Below are 6,024 nucleotides of genomic sequence, written 5' to 3' on the forward strand. Positions count from 1 at the left end.
CCTTCACCACTAGTGCCCCAAGGAGTTTATACACAAGCAAATGGGAGGTTTCGGTGAGATAATCCATTGTGTGCCCTAGGAGGGGCAGTGACTGAGACAGCCCGGGAAGATTTAGAGGGAGGGGGATGGGCTGAGCTGTTCAGCATGGAGAGGAAGAGAGGGTGGGCCGCAGTGACCTTGAATCTAGATTAGAGCACAAGGGATAATTCTTGAAATAAACATTCCCCAAGAGCCCACTCTGTGCCAGGACTTTTGCTGGCCAGTGTTGGGTACACAGTGATGACAGTCCTGATCTCTTGCCTTGTGGAGCTCCCTGTGCAGCGGAGGAGACTGACGTCTCACCGGACAGGAAGGGACTAAAATGGTCAGGGCTGTGGTGGGGGAGGCATGGGTCAGAGTTACCAACACTGGGATGGGGGAAGACCATGAATTAGGAATACACAGCAGCGAGTTCCAAGCTGGAAACCCCTTAGCTAAGGGCCAGTTCCAACATTAGGTTTACCTCTGAGAAAGCCAAGATCCACCCCTGAGCAGGACTTGCCTGACACACTCTCAGACTTAGGTGGACCCAGGATTCTGCAACTCCCAGGCAAGACTTCTAGAAGTATGCACTAACCAACGCATACCTGACACGCTGTGGGGCATCCTGGGCCCCAAATTCAGAAGGTGGCAAGCCCCATCCAACCTATGACAGAGAAGGGACCGGGCACCAGATGTCCAATAGCTGTCTGGTACACTAATAAATGGGCCAGGATCTGTGCAAAGCTCTTTCCTTGCAGAGTGATCTTAAGGCCTTTCTAAGCCCAAATTACCCCATAAAAAAGCTATACCCCATACTTAATTAATATATACGATGAGCAGGTAGGATTCATTTCTTGGAGTCATAGAGTGTCTGATTGATATAAACTGTCCCGTGAACATAAAGTAGTCCAACAGCCCAGTGAGGCAGCTAGAGTTGTTGCCATTTTGCAGATGTGGATACTGAGGCACAGGAAACAGTGGAGCCTTCCGCCCACAGTCACCAGCAAGAAAATGCAAAGCTGGGTTTGTGTGGTTCCAGAGCCCGAGCGCAACCAGCAGGGACATACTGAAAGGCCACCCCTCGAAGCCCCGCTCCTGGGCTCTTACGGAGCCTCCGAACCGGGAGGAAAGGCGAGCGGCGAGGAAAGCGAGATCAAAGCGTATGTAAATGAGGACCGCGGGCTGCCGGGAAACAACTACCGCGGCCGGCCTCCAGGGAAAGCCGGCGTCAGAGGCCCACTGCGCCTGCGCCCTCCTAGCCCTTCTCTCCGTCCCGCGCCTGCGCGAGACATAGCCCGAACCCACACAGGCCCAAGCTCGCCTAATGTACGCAGGCGCCCTGCTCTGAGTCCGCCTCCTCTCCATCCTTGCGCTTGCGCCCTAGCGCTCTCCGAGTCCATAGCTCGCTCTTCTACGTCAGTTCCTGTTTGTGGCGGGAGAAGGCGGTATTTCCGGCCAGAGGGTGGGAGGGGGCGGTAAGCGGGGGCTGGGGGGAGGGGGCGGGGGGGCCGCGCCTCGCGAGCCGTTGGGCCTGGCTCGGAGAAGGCGTTGCCGCTGCTGCCGCCGTTGCCGCCGCCAGGAAACACTGGGAGCGGGACCAAGCGCAGCGTGGCGATGGGCGGGAGGAGAGCCCCGCCGGAGAGGCTGGGCGGCCGCCGGTGACAGGTGAGTGCGCCAGCGCGTGTTTCCGAGCGCCCCCCCCCTGCGATGGTCGCGTCCGGACCCCCCGCGATGCCGCGCTGGGCCGTACCACCCGTGCCCGCCGGGCGGGGGCCACGGTCCTCGAGCCCCCCCTTCCGGGACTGAGTGGGGGTGCCTGCGCGGGGGCGGTAGGACTAGCCCTGCGGGGGCGGGGGCGGGGGCGGCGGGCCGTACCACTGAGGCCGCGGCGGGGGGGGGGGGCTGCCAAAGTGCGGGGACTGAACCACTGAAGGGTGGGGGGCTGAATCGGTGGGGCGGGAGGGCAGAGCGTGGCTGGTGTGCGGGAGCTGAGCCATGGAGGGGGCGCGCCTTATCTAGTGTAGGGGGCCGTCTCTCTCCGGGGCTGCGGGAGCCTTTCCTAGAGTGTGTTTAGAAAAGTGGGGGCATCTGGGGGGGGGCCTGTCCCAAGTGTGGCCGGGAGAGCGCCGTCTGGGTTATACCCCCGAGGGGTTGGGGGAGCCCTCCTTAGGATGGGGAGCAGCGCCGTATCAATGCAGAGGAGCCGGGCTGCGATGTGTGTACTGTCCTCGGGACGGCCCAGGTCCAAGTGGGTGCTGAGGGGAGTATTTTGGGAGGGCCGTAACGCCGAGTGAGGAGGGGCTGCCGCCGCCTGTGTTTTGGTGGGTGGGGCTTGGGGTTTACACTGGGCTGGAGGGGGAGGATCACCCTTTATTGGACTTTTTAATGACTTTGGGGGGGACCTGGCCGGTCCCCGGGAGTTCTGTCTACCCCAGACTCCTTTCACAGTCTTAAACCTTATTTGAAGGTGTGTGGGACGCCTCTGTGGACAATTCTTTCTTTCCAGGGCCGGGGGCGGGGGTGGGGAGTGGGTGGGTAGATGTCTTGGAAGCCACGGTCTGAAGTTTTCTGAGCTTTCTTCGGCTCCATATTAGTGCGGAAGGGGGTATCCAGCTTGGATTTGAGGAGCTGTGCCCCTGGACCTGCTTGTTAAGACTTGGGAGGGAGGAATGTTTAGAGGGATACCTCTCCACCAGGGCAAGGTGGCCCGGGACCTCTTGATCCTTGGGATTCTGAGGACCCCCTTTTCTCATTTAGAGGCTTTATGGGCTCAGCGATTCCTGTGCTGGAGCAACTGGGTCCTTCCATGGGCTTCCTTTCAACTTTGTCCACTCTTCCCCTCTTAGAGAAGCATCAGGCATTCAGTCCTGGCCTCACCTCGGTTGGAGGTGGGTGCGAAGGGGCTGGGCACCAACAGACCACGGCAGGCACCTCCATCCTGGCCATGAGGCTGTTTGTGGCCCCCAGGTTAGCAGTCCAGCGGCCCATCATGTTTACGCTCCCACCAGGCGATAACAGTTGGCCTCACCATTAGGCAGCAGTGAGGCCGAGCGCTGTTTTCCCAGCTGTTCAGGCCAAGGGGACTGAGGCGGGGGTGCCCCTGGCCCAGCCCAACGGGGGAGGAAGGCTGCTCTGAAGGACTCGGGCAGTCACATCCCTGACGGATCTGGTTTCTTGTTGTGGTCTCTGGGTCGGGGCTTGGAGCAGCCAGTCCTAGACATGAGGCCACTGCCCCTGCTCCCCAGGCCAGTGTGTGACCTTGGCTTGCCCCGTAACCTTTGTCCTGGGTCTGGAGTTTCCGGAGGGCTGGCCACAGTCCCTCATTGACCCAGCTAACGTGGCTGGTGATGTGGTCAAAGGGGGCAGATAGTCGCTTCTGGTCCGCAGCATCGGTGTCCAAGCTTACTGCCTTCCGAGGGTTGTGGTTCCTGAAGAGGGAGGTCCCTGAGTCTCTGCGAGGCGGTGGTGACTGTAGAATTTTTCTTCACTAGGGGTTTGTTCCTCTGGTCTCCTCCTGCCAGCTTTTAGAGGGTTTTCCTGCTGGGGTTAACAGCAGCAATAAAAACAATAATCATGAGATTAATGGCTGACGTGTGTTGAGTGTGTGCTGTGCCGCACACTATTCAGAATGGTTCACGTGGGTTAACTTGCTGAGTACTCACATCCTGGAGCCGTAGGTACTCTTGTCGTGATGTCCGTTTTATAAGGGGAAACTGAGGCAGAGAGAAGGCAGATCATTTCCAGAGCTAGTGAATAGCTAGTGTTTATTGAACATGCACTGTATGTCAGGCACATGACAGGCCTTGTACACACCTGTCCTCATTTAAATCTCAAAACACACCTATGGGGTAGACATGGTTATGCCTGTTTTACAGAGGTAGGGAGAAGTGTGATACCCATTTTACAGATGAGAAAAGTGAGACACCTGCTGTGAAGTGAAATGATTTGCCCGCCATCTGCCAGCTGGAGTGGTAGAGCTGGCATGTGAACCCCTGACCCGGCTTGGCCTCAGAGCCACCCTGTCGTCGACGAGTAGCTGGAACAGTGGTTTAGTTGCCCCCATGTGGATATGGTGTTTCCGTCCATTTTGCAGTCACCGGTTGGGGCTCAGAGGAGGCGTGGCCTTGCCCTAGGTGTGTCAGACCCTAGGGGGCCAAGCTGGGGTTTGAACCCAGGTTGGCTTGCCCCTGGTGTCGCACACTCTTTGCTCACCAGGTCTCAAGCTGCAGTGGGTCTCTGTCACCTCAAAGCCCCTGCCCTGCTCCCTGCCAGCTGCGCCTTCGGGCAGTTCCTTTCCCTCATCCCCTGAGCCCAGGGCTGCTGGGAACACCTCTACCGGCAGCCGATCCAGCGGTTCTGGGCTTGTTGTTGAAATCTCGCCCCTTCTCAGAGTTGGACCAGGGTATCCTTGAACGTGGGGCAACGTGTGTACCGGGAACCAGGAGAGAACAGTAAGAGACACATGCAGGGGGTGACACAGCTACCAGGGGACCCGAGTTAGAGGTCCCTGCACAAGGATGGTGTAGCGGGCACGCGTGCCAGTTCTGGTGCTGTGTGACCTTGGGCCACAGTGTTCACCTCTGTCCAGTGATCTCAGAATGGCACCCACCTGGGGCTGTCATGATGATTAAATGAGTTGATCCACAAGAAGCTCCTAGAACGGTGCCTGGCACTGAAAACGCTCAGTCCGCAGTCCAGAGAGCATCCATCCTCCCTCGCCCCCATCTAGGTCCTCTTGAGTGTAGGGTATCCAGCCCCTGACCTTGGCCGAACCGGGATCCAGGAGTCCGGTGTCCTGCCCTCTGACCTCTGTAGTGGTCAGTGTAGCTCTGCACTGAAGTGATTCAGAGCCCAGGTTCAAATCCAGCCCCACCACTCGCTGGCTGTGTGACCTTAAGCAGGTTCTTCAACCCTTCTGAGCCCTTTTCCTCATTGGTATCATGGGATAATTCCCACCTGATGAGTTGTAGAGACAGTTACAGGGGTTAGTTTGTAGAAAGCATTTATAGCTGCTGGCATAGCAGTAAGCCAGTGGTGAACGGTTCTTGTGCCCACCGTTGAAGAGCGCGGGGTCGGTGGGGGGCCCTAAGGCTGTCTTAGCAGTTGATGTCCTCATTATTTCTGCTAGGATTTTGAAGGCCCTTCCCAGGTTACAGAGCCTTGTCGGATAACACTGGGTGGAGGGCAGGGCCCAAATTAGCATCTCCATTTTCCAGACAAGGAAACAGAGGTTCTGGGGGGCTCGGAACGGGAGGGACATAGAACCAAATAACAACTGGCAGATGCAGCGCCCAGGCCCCTCCCTCTCCATGCGGCTGCTGCCCGGAGCCCCTCCAAGGTCGCTGTTCCAGCTCCTTTCCAGATGTCAGGCTCTGCTAACCCCCTTCCTCTAGTGCAGGGCCCCCAGAGTGGCGGGAGGGGCCTTGACCTTGGTGGGGATCAGCGCTTTTGAAGGCTGGGGGCGGAAGGGTGGGCAAGAGCAGGGAGAGGAACCGAAGTGCCGGTGGGAGGCCGGTCGACTGCGCAGGGCCTCGGGGGCCTGGGCGAGACGTGTGGATTAGATCCGAAGGCGTTGTGGAGCTGGGGAAAGGTTTTCCTTTGTCCACCGCCATTTATTGAGCACCTACTGCATGCCTGGCGTGGCCTCAGTTGCTGGGGTACAGCGGTGCCCTTAACAAAGGCTCTACCCCCATGGAGCTGAGGGACCATCCCTAAAGTGGGTCTGTAAACAAGGGGCAGGTTACAGGGAGGCGAATTGAAATCAGGTGTGACGGGCCTTCTTCAGCCAGGCCCTCCGAGGGCCTCTGAGCTGGTCCCAGGTTGCGGAGGTGAGGCAGTCACGTGGGGCAGTGGGAGAAGGGCTCGCCTTGGGGCGTGGGGGGGACCTCAGTGCAGAAGTGGCAGGGAGGACAGAGCTGGGTGAGGCGCAGGGGCAGGCCGTGCGTGCGCTGGGGCCGGGTGAGTAGGGAGGGGAGGGGAGAGGAGGGGAGGGGGCCGAGATGC

General features: G+C 58.8%; 1 protein-coding gene across 2 annotated transcripts in view; it reads left to right on the forward strand.

Moving 5' to 3' along the window:
- Positions 1-1,498: 1,498 nt before the first annotated feature.
- AKT2 (AKT serine/threonine kinase 2) overlaps positions 1,499-6,024 on the forward strand; it is a 46,533-nt gene continuing 42,007 nt past the window's right edge. The window contains exon 1 of one of the 2 annotated variants that reach the window (XM_046681529.1): positions 1,499-1,686. The gene's annotated coding sequence lies outside the window, so the exon portion shown is untranslated. The remainder of the gene's footprint in view (positions 1,687-6,024) is intronic. The other variant, XM_046681534.1, reaches the window with a different exon arrangement.

This window comes from Equus quagga, chromosome 13 (genome assembly GCF_021613505.1).
Source record: "Equus quagga isolate Etosha38 chromosome 13, UCLA_HA_Equagga_1.0, whole genome shotgun sequence".
NCBI classification, from domain to species: domain Eukaryota; kingdom Metazoa; phylum Chordata; class Mammalia; order Perissodactyla; family Equidae; genus Equus; species Equus quagga.